This window comes from Scyliorhinus canicula, chromosome 12 (genome assembly GCF_902713615.1).
Source record: "Scyliorhinus canicula chromosome 12, sScyCan1.1, whole genome shotgun sequence".
NCBI lineage: Eukaryota > Metazoa > Chordata > Chondrichthyes > Carcharhiniformes > Scyliorhinidae > Scyliorhinus > Scyliorhinus canicula.
The window spans coordinates 100,976,301-100,993,984 of record NC_052157.1 but is presented as its reverse complement, the minus strand read 5'-3'; positions in this window follow the sequence as shown (position 1 = coordinate 100,993,984).

The following is a 17,684-nucleotide window of genomic DNA, read 5'->3' as shown; positions in this document are numbered from 1 at the left end:
ATCCTCTATCCATGCTACTACTTTACCCTTAATGCCATGCATCTTTATCTTATGTAGCAACCTTTTGTGTGGCATCTTGTCAAAAGCTTTCTGGAGATCCAGATATACCACATCCATTGGCTCCCTGTTATCTACCGCACTTGTAATGTCCTCAAAAATTTCCACTAAATTAGTTAGGCACTGTCATGATATGCACTCATACACATAATGAGATACAGACAGGCAGTGACAGACACCCAGTACAGCCAATCAACACACAGGACAGAACACAACCAATCACCAGGCAGGACACTAGAAGGTGGTCTCCCACTATAAAATACACGAGGCATCAACACTCTGCCTCTTTCTACTGTAGTGACAGTCAGGGTGTATATATCAGTTAGCACCTTCTACATGTGGCTCAGAGCTAGTCTGGTCTAGTTGGTTATAGTAAGCATGCTTAGATTAGTAGAGTGTCAAACCCACAGCGAACTGTGTGCACTGCTTATTCAATAAAATTCAATAAAGCGTATTGAACTAACATCAAAGTTTGGAGTCAACTTTCAAGTACAACTGCATCCAGTTGCAGTCCGTGTTACCCCAGGGTGATTAACATGACATACCCCACTCCTGGTCCTGCTAATAATATAAAATAAGATAGGAAGAGTTTATTTCAATATATAAAAGGTCAGAGAGAGGCAAAAATAGACATTGGACCATTGGAAAATGTGACTGGAAAAGTAATAATAGGAAACAAAAAAATGGCAGACAAACTGAATGGTTACTTTGCATCAGTCTTCACGGTGGAAGACACCAGTGGGATGCCAGAGCTCCAGGAGAACCAGGGGGCAGAGGTGAGTGCAGTGACCATTATTAATGAGAAGGTCTGGGGAAACTGAAAGGTCTGAAGGTTGGACCACACCCCAGGGTCCTGAAAGAGATAGCTGAGGAGATTGTTGAGGCATTGGTAATGATCTTTCAGGAATCACTGGAGGCAGGAAGGGTCCCAGAGGACTGGAAGGTGGCTAATGTAACACCGCTGTTTAAGAAGAGAGGGAGGCAGAAGACGGGAAATTATAGGCCGATTAGCCTGACTTCAGTCATTGGTAAGATTTTAGAGTCCATTATTATAGATGAGATCGCGGAGTATTGGAGGTTCATGGTAAAATAGGACTGAGCCAGCACGACTTTGTCAAAGGGAGGTCATATCTAACAAATCTGTTGGAGTTCTTTGAGGAGGTTACAAGGAAGTTAGACAAAGGAGAACCAGTGGACATTAATTATTTAGATTTCCAGAAGGCCTTTGACAAGGTGCCGCATAGGAGACTGTTAAATAAGAGCCCATGATGTTAAGGGTAAGATCCTGGCATGGATAGAGGATTGGCTGACTGACAGAAAGCAGAGAGTGGGGATAAAGGGGCCTTTTTTAGGATGGCAGCCGGTGACTAGTGGTGTGACTCAGGGGTCTGTGCTGGGACCACAACTTTTCACAATATACACTAATGATCTGGAAGAAGGAACTGAAGGCATTGTTGCTAAGTTTGCAGATGATACAAATATCTGCAGAGGGACGGGTAGTATTGAGGAAGCAAGGGGACTGCAGAAGGATTTGGACAGGCTAGGAGAGTGGGACAGTGAAGTGGCAAATGAAATACAATGTGGAAAAGTGTGATGTTATGCACTTCGGAAGGAGGAATGGAGGCATAGACGTTTTTCTAGGAAATCAGACGCACAAAGGGACTTGGGAGTCTTTGTTCATGATTCTCTTAAGGTTAACGTGCAGGTTCAGTTGGTAGTTAGGAAGGGAAATGCAATGTGAGCATTCCTGTCAAAAGAACTACAATACAATGCATCACACAAGCTTGCCACCCCCACATTGATTCTGTATACACCTCCTGCTGCCTCAGGAAGGCAGACAGCATTATCAGACAGCATTGCCTTCTTCCAAACCCTTCCATCAGGCAGAAGATACAGAAGTCTGAAGACCCACATATCCAGACATTGGACTCGGACTGATCTGTTCCCTGTAAGAACTCTATTCACGACACCCTATGCTGCTCTTGCTCATGTATTTGCTTTGTTTGGCTCCTTGTTCCGCACTGTAACCAATCACGGTCTGTCAATGTACCATTTGTCAATGTTCTCTGTTGATTATTCTTTTTGTCTACTATGTACGTACTGTGTACGTTCCCTCGGCTGCAGAAAAATACTTTTTCACTGTACTTCGGCACATGTGAGAATAAATCAAATCAAAATCAAACAAGACCAGGGATGTAATTCTGAGGCTGTATAAGGCTCTGGTCAGACCCCCATTTGGAGTATTGTGAGCAGTTTTGGGCTCCGTATCTAAGGAAGGATGTGTTGGCCTTGGAAAGAATCCAGAGAAGGTTCACAAGAATGATCCCTAGAATGGAGAGCTTGTCGCATGAGGAACAGTTGAGGACTCTGAGTCTGTACTCATTGGAGTTTAGAAGGATGAGGGGGAATCTTATTGAAACTCACAAGATACTGCTTGGCCTGGATAGAGTGGACGTGGAGAGGCTGTTTCCACTTGTAGGAAAAACTAGAATCAGAGGACACAATCTCAGACTAAAGGGACGATCCTTTAAAACAGAGATGAGGAGGAATTTCTTCAGCAGAGGGTGGTGAATCTGTAGAACCCTCTGCCGCAGAAGGCATTGGAGGCCAAATCACTGAGTGTGTTTAAGACAGGGGTAGATAGGTTCTTGATTAATAAGGGGATCAGGGGTTATGGGGAGAAGGCAGGAGAATGAGAATGAGCAAAATATCAGCCATGATTGAATGGCAGAGCAGACTCAATGGGCTGAGTGGCCTAATTCTCCTCTGATGCTTTATGGTCTTGTAGTCTTATCTCGTGCTTTTGTCTTCCTAGGTGGTCGTGGATTTGGATGGTGCTGTCAGAGGGATCTTGGTGAGTTCCCGCAGTGCATCCTTTAGGTGGTACACGAGGCTGCTTCTATTGGTAGTGGAGGGAGTGAATGTTTGTGGATGAGGTGCTTTGTCCTGGATGGCGTTGAGCTTCTTGAGTGTTGTTGGAGCTGCACGCATCCAGGAAAGTGGGGAGTATTGCATCAAACTCCTGACTTGTGCCTTGTAGATGGTGGATAAACTTTGGGGAGTCAGGAGGTGAATTACTAGCTGTAGAATTCCCAGCCTCTTACCTGCTTTTGTAGCCACAGCATTTATATGGCTGGTCCAGCTCAGTTTCTGGTCAATGGTAACCCTCAGGATGTTGGTAGTGGGGAATTCAGTGGTGAGAATGCCATTGGACGTCAAGGGTGATGGTTAGATTCCCTCTTGTTGGAGATAGTTATTGCCTGGCACTTGTGTGGCACAAATGTACCTTGCCACTTGTCAGCCCATCTGGATATTGTCCAGGTCTTACTAAATTTGCACATGGATTGCCCCTAACGCATACTGCATTCCCCTGTTTAAAATACCGATTATGAACAAATTGTTTTTGTTCTGCTGTTTTGCGTTTCATGTGCGGCTCAGTAGCAGCACTCTCATCTCTGCCGAAACTCTCAATCGAAAGAGGCCATGATGTGGAGATGCCGGCGTTGGACTGGGGTGAGCACAGTAAGAAGTTATACAACACCAGGTTAAAGTCCAACAGGTTTGTTTCAAACACGAGCTTTTGGACCACTGTTCCTTCCTCAGGTGAATGGAGAGGAACAAACCTCTTCATTCACCTGAGGAAGGAGCAGTGCTCCGAAGCTCGTGTTTGAAACAAACCTGTTGGACTTTAACCTGGTGTTGTAAGACTTCTTACTGAATCTAAAGAGGGTCACTGGGAATTACTGGATCACACTGTGTGATCCCTATGGGAATTACTGGATCACACTAGGATCCCTATGGGAATTACTGGATCACACTGTGTGATCCCTATGGGAATTACTGGATCACACTGTGATCACTATGGGAATTACTGGATCACACTGTGATCTATATGGGAATTACTGGAGCACACTATGATCCCTATGGGAATTACTGGATCACACTGTGTGATCCCTATGGAAATTACTGGATCACACTGTGATCACTATGGGAATTACTGGATCACACTGTGATCTCTATGGGAATTACTGGATCACATTGTGTGATCCCTATGGGAATTACTGGATCACACTCTGTGCTGCCTATGGGAATTACTGGATCACACTGTGTGATCCCTATGGGAATTACTGGATCACACTCTGTGCTGCCTATGGGAATTACTGGATCACATTGTGTGATCCCTATGGGAATTACTGGATCACACTCTGTGCTGCCTATGGGAATTACTGGATCACACTGTGTGATCCCTATGGGAATTACTGGATCACACTATGATCCCTATGGGAATTACTGGATCACACTGTGTGATCCCTATGGGAATTACTGGATCACACTGTGATCACTATGGGAATTACTGGATCACACTGTGTGATCCCTATGGGAATTACTGGATCACACTCTGTGCTGCCTATGGGAATTACTGGATCACACTGTGTGATCCCTATGGGAATTACTGGATCACACTATGATCCCTATGGGAATTACTGGATCACACTGTGTGATCCCTATGGGAATTACTGGATCACACTGTGTAATCCCTATGGGAATTACTGGATCATACTGTGTGATCCCTATGGGAATTACTGGATCACACTATGATCCCTATGGGAATTAATGGATCACACTGTGTGATCCCTATGGGAATTACTGGATCGCACTGTGTGATCCCTATGGGAATTACTGGATCGCACTGTGTGACCCCTATGAGAAGTAATGGATCGCACTGTGTGATCCCTATGGGAATTACTGGATCACACTATGATCCCTATGGGAATTACTGGATCACACTGTGTGATCCCTATGGGAATTACTGGATTGTTCTGTATGATCCCTATGGGAATTACTGGATCACACTATGATCCCTATGGGAATTACTGGATCACACTATGATCCCTATGGGAATTACTGGATTGCACTATGATCCCTATGGGAATTACTGGATCACACTGTGTGATCCCTATGGGAATTACTGGATTGCACTATGATCCCTATGGGAATTACTGGATTGTTCTGTATGATCCCTGTGGGAATTACTGGATCACACTGTGTGATCCCTATGGGAATTACTGGATCACACTATGATCCCTATGGGAATTACTGGATCACACTGTGTGATCCCTATGGGAATTACTGGATCGTACTGTGTGACCCCTATGGAATTACTGGATCGCACTGTGTGATCCCTATGGGAATTACTGAATCACACTGTGTAATCCATATGGGAATTACTGGATCACACTGTGTGATCCCTATGGGAATTACTGGATCACACTATGATCCCTATGGGAATTAATGGATCGCACTGTGTGATCCCTATGGGAATTACTGGATCGCACTGTGTGATCCCTATGGGAATTACTGGATCACACTCTGTGCTGCCTATGGGAATTACTGGATCACACTGTGTGATCCCTATGGGAATTACTGGATCACACTATGATCCCTATGGGAATTACTGGATCACACTGTGTGATCCCTATGGGAATTACTGGATCACACTATGATCCCTATGGGAATTACTGGATCACACTGTGAGGATTATAAGAGATACGATTTATAATCATCTAGATAGGAATAATATGATTAGGGATATTCAGCATGGTTTTGTGAAGGGTAGGTCATGCCTCACAACCTTATCGAGTTCTTGAGAAGGTGACTGAACAGGTAGACGAGGGTAAAGCAGTTGATGTGGTGTATATGGATTTCAGTAAAGCGTTTGATAAGGTTCCCCACGGTTGGCTATTGCAGAAATACAGAGGCTGGGGATTGAGGGTGATTTAGAGATGTGGATCAGAAATTGGCTAGTTGAAGAAGACAGAGGGTGGTGGTTGATGGGAAATGTTCAGAATGGAGTTCAGTTACGAGTGGCGTACCACAAGGATCTGTTCTGGGGCCGTTGCTGTTTGTCATTTTTATAAATGACCTAGAGGAGGGCACAGAAGGTTGGGTGAGTAAATTTGCAGACGACACATAGTCGGTGGAGTTATAGACAGTGTGGAAGGATGTTGCAGGTTACAGAGGGACATAGATAAACTGCAGAGCTGGGCTGAGAGGTGGCAAATGGAGTTTAATGTAGAGAAGTATGATGATTCACTTGGAAAGAATAACAGGAATGCGGAATATTTGGCTAATGGTAAAATTCTGGTAGTGTGGATGAGCAAGGATCTCGGTGTCCATGTACATAGATCCCTGAAAGTTGCCACCCAGGTTGATAGGGTTGTGAAGAAGGCCTATGGTGTGTTGGCCTTTATTGGTAGAGGGATTGAGTTCCGGAGCCATGAGGTCATGTTGCAGCTGTACAAAACTCTGGTGGTTCGTACAGTCTGGTCTCATATAGGAAGGACGTGGAAGCTTTGGAACGGGTGCAGAGGAGATTTCCAGGATGTTGCTGGTATGGAGGGAAAATCTTATGAGGAAAGGCTGATGGACTGAGGTTGTTTTCGTTAGAGAAGAAGGTTAAGAGTGACTTAATAGAGGCATACAAAATGATCACAGGGTTAGATAGGGTGGACAGTGAGAGCCTTCTCCGCGGATGGAGGTGGCTAGCATGAGGGGACATAGCCTTAATTAGGGGTAATAGATATGGACAGAGGTCAGAGGTGGTTTTTTCGCAAAGAGTGGTGAGGCCGTGGAATGCCCTACCTGCAACAGTAGTGAACTCGCCAACATTGAGGGCATTTAAAAGTTCATTGGATAAGCATATGATAATGGCATAGTGTAGGTTAGATGGCCTTTAGTTTTTGACTTCCCATGTCGGTGCATCATCGTGGGCCGAAGGGCCTGTACTGCGCTGTATCGTTCTATGTTCTATCCCTATGGGAATTACTGGATCGCACTGTGTGATCCTATGGGAATTACTGGATCGCACTGTTTATCCCTATGGGAATTACTGGATCGCTCTGTGCAATCCCTGTGGGAATTACTGGATCACACCATTTTCCCTATGAGAATTACCAATCACATCACGATCCCTATGGGTATACTGGATCAGACAATGATCCCAATGCGAATTAATGATAACACTATGATCCCTATGGAATAATGATAACACTATGATCCCTATGGGAATTACTGATAACACTATGATCCCTATGGAATTGGATCAGACAATGATCCCAATGGGAATTACTGGATCACACTATGATCCCTATGGGAATTACTGATAACACTATGATCCCTATGGGCAAACTGGATCACAATATGATCTATGGGAATACAAGATCACACTACGTATTTGAAAACTTGTCCAAAATCTGACAAAATTCTTTCTGTCTTACAGGCGATACAATCACTGCGTCATCGAACCAGGACAATATATCACATGACTATGAAAATCCAACTGATTATGAGCCGAATCGAAGGAGCGGATATATTGATGTCCTACCAGAGGATAATGAAAGTTATGATGATGTAGTTGCCCCAGGATGGGTTAGTGACGACTATGATGACATAGCAGAAGTGGGCCATCAGTCCCATCATCCTAATGTTAACTGTTGAAAGGGGTTAAACAATTAGTCTCACTCCTTGTGCCCTTTAATTGTTTCTCTTCTCAAGTATTTATCAAACTCCCTTTTGAAAGTAATTGTTGATTGCAGATTGTCACAACTCATTGCGTGAAAAATATTCTCCTCCCCGACTCGTTGATTCTTTTGCTAATTATCTCAAATCTGTATCCTTTATTTCCAATCCTCTTACTAATGGGAAATTTTCTACCTATATGTTGCATCAATAAGCCTCATTAAATTGAATTCCTCAGTAATTTTCCATGTGCCAAGGAGAATGATCGCAGCTTCTCCTCCTGCATGCTCACTGAAATTTCTCGACGCTGGTACTATTGGGGTGAATCCTCTCATCCTCTCAAAGGAATGGATAATCTTCCCAAAGTGCAGCGCTCAGAATTGAACACAGTAATGCAGCTGAAGCCTAAGCAGTGATTTGTGAAAGTTCACCTTAACTCTCTTTCTATGTCTCTATTTATAAAGCTAAGGATTCCACAGGCACTTTACCAACATACGAATTTGTAATGCAGTGTTCGAAGATGTTAAACTCTAAAGCATATACACCTACAGACATTTTCATACTGCAACACATTGTCTAGTCATCTTTAATCGTAGCCTTTTTGCAGTGCTTGCTTCAACAAGAGAATATTTGTGTTTAGTGAGAATTAGAGGCATTAAGATATATTCTCCCTGGAGCCAATTTGCTGCTACCATTGTATTAAAGCCTCAACACTCAAAACGATGGCTGAGAATGTGCACGTTTAATCCCGAGGGCTCCACTTAGTTCTTGGTCTCAGGTGCACCAGTGTTCAGCTTCAGCTGTGTCAGTGAGGGGTTTCCTCTGGGAATTCTCATGCTTATCAAGAAGGATGAGAAAGAGTTGCTGTCAACGTCTTCCACGGATCCAAATCATGGATCAGGTGCCTCACTGCACCAGTGAGAGCATTGGGCGGATTCTCTGACCCTCCGCAGTGGAATCGCGGCTGGCACGGGGTCGGGGAATAACCGTTCACGCCGGAAATCTGGCGAGACGGCACTTCCGCGGACTTCTGCGGACCCGCCAGCTGTGCGCACATGGTAGAAGCGGCGCTGATCGGGGGGCGTTGAAAGTGGCCCCCACGGCGATTCGGAGCCGGAGTTGCGGGACGACAGCGGGGCCCTGCGAGCCCCCTTGAAAACAGAGAATCAACCTGGACTTTCCAGAAAAAAGTCCAGAGTGATTTGCGCCCGTTTTCTGGTGGGCGTGGGGATTTAGTCCCCAGAACAGAGAATCCCGGCCATTGTCTGGAATCCTCACCGAGGTGCGGAGAATGTCTCCTTGATGTTTCCTGAGGAACTGTGTGGTATCACCCTGACTGGACGGTCTTGATTAATAACAGGATCAGGGGTTAAAGGGAGAAGGCAGGAGAATGGGATGAGAAATATCAGCCATGATTGAATGGCGGAGCAGACTCGATGGGCCGAGTGGCCTAATTCTGCTCCTATGTCTATGATCTTATGGCCTTAGGACACCACTTTGGAGTGGGCAACAATATGTCAGTTGCCTCATGTGCTAAGCAGCGGGATTTGGGGCAGTTTCAATTCCAATCCAAGTCAACAAGAACGGCCAGGAATTGTACACAAAGTGTCAGTCAGTCTTGGGACATCAATCAGGATGGCTGATATGAAGGTGCCAGTGGGTAGCTAGGACAAGGCATGGTGCTTTCATAGGACTGAAGGTAAAGCAGGTAATTGGGGTAATTATGGAGGAAAGGTGATTCCACATTGATGAAAGAAGATCTGGATCTGTGGGAAAGTTTGACAGCAGCTCCTTCTCATCCTCTTGATAAGCATGGAAATTCCCAGAGGAAACTGATAGGCAGTGACAGTTTTGTACTGCAATAATTGGGAAAAAGGTGCCTGACCATACAATTAAATTTTCATTTTAAACGGCCTGACTTCGAAGCCTTCCTCACATCTCAAGCCATCGTGCTTACATCTATTTTCCAAAACTCGTTTTTCTTGGAATTGGTCATTAGCATGAAGCTAGAGACTGGAGCTTGAAAGATGAAGTTCCACCTTAAGCCAGGCTGACCAGCAGTACCTGCATGTTGGAAGGATTTGCATGTTGCTACTCAACCTTTTCGCTACTTTATCAACATGTCTTCCCCGGATCATCAGTCCTGGGTGCGACTTAAACAGAGAGCTTCTGGCTCAGAGACAGAGATGTGACCCACTGAGCCACCAGACCTCCACAGGTAGCCTTTGAATTTGACAAACAATCTTCTTGCTGGACTCTGCTCACTCTGGATGTCCATTATATAAATGAGATGACAACGTATCAACCATGGGCTGTTGCACAAGTGGGATTGTCCTGCACTCCTCAATTCCTGCCCTTGTCCACCTCAGAAGCAGTTCAAAGTTCAAAATGGGCGGAGCGGCAACATGCTGGAATTCCTCTTTCCAATCAGTCACACTTGCCAACCATGAAATTACAGCTGAGGCGAATGTGTGCAAATGCTGGAGGAGTAACCGGACCAAGCCTGAGAAGCTTCCGGGAGATTCCTGGATGTTGTGTCAACAGCTGCATCAATGCCCACCACCACTGGCAGATAAACTCCGAGGAATGTTTGAGGAACAAGGAAGAAGATTCGACCCCTGGGCACCTTCCTCCATTCAATTTGAAAGTATTTCAAATTGTATCTTCAATCCACTACCAGCAATGTCCCAAATCCCTTGGTACTGTTATCCATCAAAATCCAATCTCAGTTTTGAACATTTCAATTGACCACCCAACATCTAATAATGTTTTTATAAAAAGGAATCCCCTGATTTTACTCCTGAATGACCTGCCTCGTACTTTAAGAAACTGCCCTCTTATTCTGGATTTCGTGTTTCAAGTTTCTGTACTTGCTCTATCATATCGCTAATCATTTTAAACACCTTGATCTGATCTACTTTGACGGTCAAAACTCGAGGAAAGTATAAACCAAGTTTATAACTTGCTGTCACAATTTACCCCTTTAAGCTCTGCTATCATTCAGGTAAATTTGGGCTGTACACTCTGCAGCCATTTCATTCTTCCTGAGGTGCTGAGAATGGAGGAGCTGGGATCAGACAAGGTTCTGAATAACTAATTAGCACTGCTGCCTCACAAAAGGACCTGAGTTCGATTCCAGCTTGGGTCACTGCCTGTGTGGGGTTTGCACTTTCTCCCCGTGTGTGCGTGGGTTTCCTCCGGTGCTCCAGTTTCCTCCCACAGTCCAAGTTGGTTGGATTGGCCATGCTAAACTGTCCCTTGGTGTCCAAAAAATGTTAGGTGGGGTTGCAGGGAAGTGGGCCCTGGTAGGGTGCTGTTTCAGAGGGTCGATGCAGATTTGATGGGTCGAATGGCTTCTTTCTTCACTGTAGGGATTCTATGATGCGTCAATTCCTCACTTTAATACCCCAGCCCAGTCTGAGCGGATCGTGCCCTGTTAACTTGTCCTAATACAATACCAAAGCATCATTAAATTCTCAATGACTGAAATTGCTTCATCAGCACAGATGGAAATATGAGAGATCCGGCAAGGTATCACAGCGAGAGGCATATGATGAAATTCTGTAAACAAGTCTCCTCTCTGACTCTGTTCAACATGTACCAAATGCAAGACCAGGAACACATCCAGTAAAAGCTGTCACCATTAGATTATGTTTTAACTCTGATTTTTTTGTACATGATCTTATATTTTGGATATTAATAGTTTGAGTGTGTTGAATTTCAAAATACCTTTGGTTATTGTTAAGTAAATCTTGCTTGATTATCAAAATCTGAATAGCTGTCAGGTTAAATAGTCAAATGATGTATGTCACAATTTCGGTGTGTACTGTTTTTTAATGTACAGATGAATCATCAGTCAGTGTCTTTTTTTAAATGTATTTTTTAAATAAAAAGAAATCTAATTGACTGTTGTGTGTGTGTTGAAAACAGGATAATTATTTTAGGAACAGCAGGAAAAACACAAGTGAAAAAGCATTCACAACAATATTGTATTTTATTAATTAAATCGTAATGTCAGACTTTCCAGAGCAACATTATTCTACTGCTGTTTTGGTATATCAAGCAGCCCAGCAAGTATCCTCACAGTCGAAGACACAAGTTAGATACTGAATATAGAGGATAGCTATAGGGCCAATAAGACTAAGGAATGCAAATCATTAACATCAGCACTAGATTGGTCCCTGGGATGAGAGGGTTGTCCTATGATGAGAGGTTGAGTAAATTGGGTTAATATCTCTGCGGTTTAGAAGAGTGAGAGGTAATCCCATTGAAACGTACACAATTCTGAAAGGGCATGACAGGGTTAAATACTGAGAGGTTGTCTCCCCTGGCTGGGGAAACCAGAACACAGGGACATGGTCTCCAAGTAAGAGGTTCATTAGCTAAGACTGAGCTGATGAGAAATCTCTTCACTCGAGAGAATTGTGAACTGTTGGCATCGTTTACGTCCAAGAGTAGTAGATGCTTCATGAGTTAAGACTGGTACAGACAGATTATTTGATCTCAGGGAACGGAGGGATATGGTTACTGTGAGACAGAAGGTCAACAGTGATCATACTGAATGGTAGAGCAGATTCGATAGGTCCTATTTCTTAACTCATTAAGCAAACCGCACAATAATCTTTTGGTAACAGCTGAGACAAGGGGTTGGACTTTCCAGCCTCCCAGTTGCGTGTTTCCCAATTCACTCACTGGCGGCATGCAGGATTCTCTGTCAATAAGAATTCCCATTGAAGTCACCCCATGCTGCTGGGAAGCCCATGGGCGTGGGTGCACTGCCGTCCGGACCGGAAAATCCAGCTGTCAGTGAATGGATAGGGAATACCGGTCAGGATTTGACAGTCTAATGATCATGGTCTTTGTAGCAGGAAGACAGGCCAGGAGTAGTCATATCCATTGCAAAGGCTAAGGTTTATAAGTTTTGTCTCAATATAATCTTCATTTGGGAGCTCTATCAGACATGACAGATTTCTCTTAAATTCAGTGTTCTTCACTATTGAGTTTCACTGTTAAGCTTGAAAATTTCTCAGCATCACTCAAACCAGCTTGTAATGGTCAAAGCTGTTTTAATGAAGTTTAGATATTGCTAGGGTTAAAACAACTAGTTTAGATCCTGATTGAAAACAGTCTAACAGATCACAAGTTCCCTCCATTTTTGATTTGGTTACAGATAAAGAGGGAGACGGGAGTAAAAATATATTGGTGGGGTGAATTGAAGGGAGTGAGTGGACACTCGCGTGGAGTATAGATAGCAGCATGGAAGAGTTGTTTCTTTGCTGTGGGTCCTATATAAGTTGATGAAGTATCTGTGCACCCAGAGGCAGCTGAGTAGAATGGCAGGGATCCCAGACCATTCCTGCTGGATGGCCCTGATACTTCCTGTGGTTCCCTTTCAGAGGCTACTCTCGTTTTATTTTACTTTTAGTTTGTTCAGTGCAGTGTTCCATGATCTCGCTGAGCGTGGGCCTCGGGGGAATCACGGGGATTACCTTCCCCTGCTTTCCTTGCTCTTGGTTACTGGTACCTGGAATAGTCAAGAGGTACAAAATTAGTGAGCTCACTCTCTCTCACATACTCGAATACTCACACCACACACACACAAACACTGACACAAACACTCAAATGCTCACACATAATCACAGAATTTATAATGCAAAAGGAGGCCATTCATTGATTTATTATTATTGTCACATGTATTAGTATACAGTGAAAGGTATTGTTTCTTGCATGCTGTACAAACAATGCATAGGGAAGGAAGGAGAGACTGCAGAATATAATGTTACAGTTATAGCAAGGTGTAGAGAAAAGATCAACTTAATATGAGGTAGGTTCATTTAAAAGTCTGATGGCAGTAGGGAAGAAGCTGTTCTTGAGCCAGTTGGTACGTGACCTCAAACTTTTGTATCTCTTTCCTGGCAGGAGAAGGTGGAAGAGAGTATATCCGGGGTGCGTGGGGTCCTTAATTATGCTGGCTGCCTTTCTAAGGCAGCGGAAATTGTAGATAGAGTCAATGGATGGGAGGCTGGTTTACGTGATGGTTGGGCTACATTCACGACCTTTTGTAATTTTCTGCGATCTTGGGCAGAGCAGGATCCATACCAAGCTGTGATACAACCAGAAAGAATGATTTCTATGGTGCATCTGCAGAAGTTGGTGAGAGTCGTAGGTGACATACCAAATTTCCTTAGTCTTCAGCCCATCGAGTCTGCACTGGCCCTTGGAAAGAGCACCCCTCCCAAGCCCATGGCCACCCGGCAGAAACCCACGCAGACACTGGGTGAACGTGCAGACTCCGCACATACAGTGACCCAAACCTGGGACCCTGGAGCGGTCCAGCAGCTGTGCTAACCACTATGCTACTGTGCTGCACTCAAATACACACACTCAAATACACAACTCAAATACTCACACACACAAAATCGCACACACTCACTCAAATACACACAAACACTCACAATCACATCACACACGCACTCAATACTCACAAACTCAAATACTAACACACACTCAAATCACAAACTCAAATACTAACACACACTCAAATGCACACATAGATACACACATTCAAAAACTCACGCATACTCAAATACTCTCACCACACTCACTCAAATACTCACACACACTCACTCAATACTCACACACACTCACTCAAATACTCACACACACTCACTCAAAAACTCACACACACTCACTCAAATACACTCACACACTCACTCAGTAAAAACTCACACACACTCACTCAGTAAAAACTCACACACACTCACTCAATACTCACACACACTCACTCAGTAAAAACTGACACACACTCACTCAGTAAAAACTCACACACACTCACTTAAACACGCACTCAAAAACACACACACTCAAATACTAACACACACTCAAATGCACACATTACACACATTCAAAACTCACACGCATACTCAAATACTCTCACACACACTCACATACTCACCACACTCACTCAAATACTCTCAAACACACACTCAAAAACTCACACACACTCAAATACTCACGCTCACTCACTCAAATACTCACACACACTCACTCAAATACTCACACACACTCACTCAAATACTCACACACACTCACTCAAATACTCACACACACTCACTCAAATACTCACACACACTCACTTAAACACACACTCAAAACACACACCTCAAATACTAACACACACTCAAATGCACACATAGATACACACATTCAAAAACTCACACGCATACTCAAATACTCTCACACACACTCAAATACTCACACACACTCACTCAAATACTCTCACACACTCACTTAACACACACTCAACAACACACTCAAATACTCACGCACACTCAAATACTACACACACTCAAATGTTACACACACACTCAAATACTAACACACACTCAAATGCACACACAGATACACATTCAATACTCACACACGCAAACACTAACACACACTCAAATACTAACACACACTCACTTAAACACACATGCAAAATCTCACACACACACTCAAATACTCTCACACACATTCACTCAAATACTCCACCACTCAAATAGTCACACACTCACTCAAATAGTCACTCACACATGGTGTGTTTAGTATTTGAGTGTGTGTTAATATTTGAGTGAGTGAGAGTTTGAGAGTGTGTGTGAGTATTTGAGCGTGCATGAGTTTTTGAATGTGTGTACCTGTGTGTGCTTTTGATGTGTTGGTATTTGAGTGTGTGTATTAGTATTTGAGTGTATTTTTGAGTGCATGTTTGAGTGAGTGGTGTGAGTATTTGAGTTGAGTCGGTGTGAGTATTTGTGAGTGGTGTGTGAGTATTTGAGTGAGTCTGTGAGTATTTTGTGAGTCTGTGTGAGTATTTGAGTGTGTGTGAGAGTATTTGAGTGCGCGTGTGAGATTTTGAATGTGTGTTTGAGTGAGTGTGTGTGAGTATTGAAATGAAATGAAATGAAAATCACTTATTGTCACGAGTAGGCTTCAATGAAGTTACTGTGAAAAGCCCTAGTCGCCACATTCCGGTGCCTGTCCGGGAGGCTGGTACGGGAATCGAACCGTGCTGCTGGCCTGCTTGGTCTGCTTTAAAAGCCAGCGATTTAGCTCAGTGAGCTAAACCAGCACATGAATGCATGTGTGGAGTGTTTAACTGTGTGTGAGTATTTGCCATGTGTATTGTGTGTGCATTTGAGTGTGTGTTAGTATTTGAGTGTGTGTGTTAGTGTTTGTGATGGATATTTGAGTGTGTGTTAGTATTTGAATGGTGTGTTAGTATTGAGTGTGTTAATATTTGAGTGAGTGAGAGTATTTGAGTGTGTGGTGTGAGTATTTGAATGTTTGTATCTATGTGTGCATTGAGTGTGTGTGAGTATTGAGTGTGTGTGAGCATTTGAGTGTGTGTGAGCATTTGAGGTGTGTGAGCATTTGAGTGTGTGTGCGTATTGAGTGTGTGAGTATTGAGTGTGTGTGAGTTTTTGAGTGTGTGTTTGAGTGACTGTGTGAGATTAAGTGAGTGTGTTGAGTATTTGAATGTGGAGTATTTGAATGTGTGAGTATTGAGTGTGTGAGTTTTTACTGAGTGAGTGTGTGTGAGTATTTGAGTGTGTGTGTGAGTATTTGAGTGAGTGAGTGAGTATTTGAGTGAGTGTGTGTGAGTAGTTGAGTGAGTATTTGTCTGCATGTGTGAGTATTTGAGTGTGTGTATCTGTGTGTGCATTTGAGTGTGTGTTAGTATTTGAGTGTGTGTGTTTTGAGTGTGTGTGTTAGTATTTGAGTGTGTGTGTGAGTATTTTGTTTGTGTGTTTATTTGAGTGTGTGTGAGTTTTTGAGTGTGTGTGAGTTTTTACTGAGTGAGTGTGTGTGAGTTTTTGAGTGCGTGTTTGAGTGAGCGTGCGTGAGTTTGAGTGCATGTGTTTTTAAGTGTGGTGTTTAAGTAATGTGTGAAAGTATTTGAGTGAGTGTCTGTGAGTATTTGAGTGAATGTGTGTGAGAGTATTTGAGTGTGAATCTGAGTTTTTGAGTGTCTGTTGAGAGTGTGTGGGTATTTGAGTGTGTGTGTTTTGAGTGCGTGTTTAAGTGAGTGTGTGTGGTGTTTGAGTGAGTGTGTGTGAGTATTTGAGTGAGTGAGCGTGAGTATTGAGTGAGTGTGTTGAGTGTTTGAGTGAGTGTGTGGAGTATTTGAGTGAGTGTGTGTGAGTAGTTGAGTGAGTGTTTGTGAGTATTTGAGTGTGTGGTGTTCTTATTTGGTGTGTGTGAGTATTTGAATGTGTGTATCTATGTGTGCAGTTGAGTGTGTGTAGTATTTGAGTGTGTGTTAGTATTTGAGTGTGTGAGTGTATTTGAGTGTGAGGGTATTTGAGTGTGGTGAGTATTTGAGTGTGCGGTATTGAGCGTGTGATTGAGTGTGTGTGAGTATTTGAGTGAGTGTGTGTGAGTATTTGAGTGAGTGGTGTGGTATTTGAGTGCGTGTTTGTGAGTATTTGATTGCATGTGTGAGTATTTGAGTGTGTGTATCTGTGTGTGCATTTGAGTGTGTGTGTTATTATTTGAGTGTGTGTGAGTATTTAAATGTGTGTATCTATGTGTGCATTTGAGTGTGTGTAGTATTTGAGTGTGTGAGTGTATTTGAGTGTGAGAGTATTTGAGTGTGTGTGTGCGTATTTTAGTGCTTGTGTGAGTATTTGAGTGTGTGAGTATTGAGTGTGTGATTGAGTTTGTGTGTGAGTATTTGAGTGAGTGTGAGTGAGTATTGAGTGAGTGTGTGAGTATTTGGTGTGTGTGAGAGTATGAGTGGGTGAGAGTATTTGAGTGGGTGTGAGTATTTGAGTGAGTGTGTGAGAGTATTTGAGTGAGTGTGTGTGAGTACTTGAGTGTGTGTGAGTACTTGAGTGCATGTGTGAGTATTTGAGTGCGTGTTCATACACACTCAAATGCTCACAGATGCACACTCAAATACTCAGACACACTCAATACTCACACACTCAAATGCTCACACCACTCAAACGCTCACACACTCAAATGCTCACACAGACACATTCAAACTCTCAAACAGATACACAAACACAAATACACAGATATACGCACTCAAACACTCGCACAACATGCTCATATGCTCACCAGAG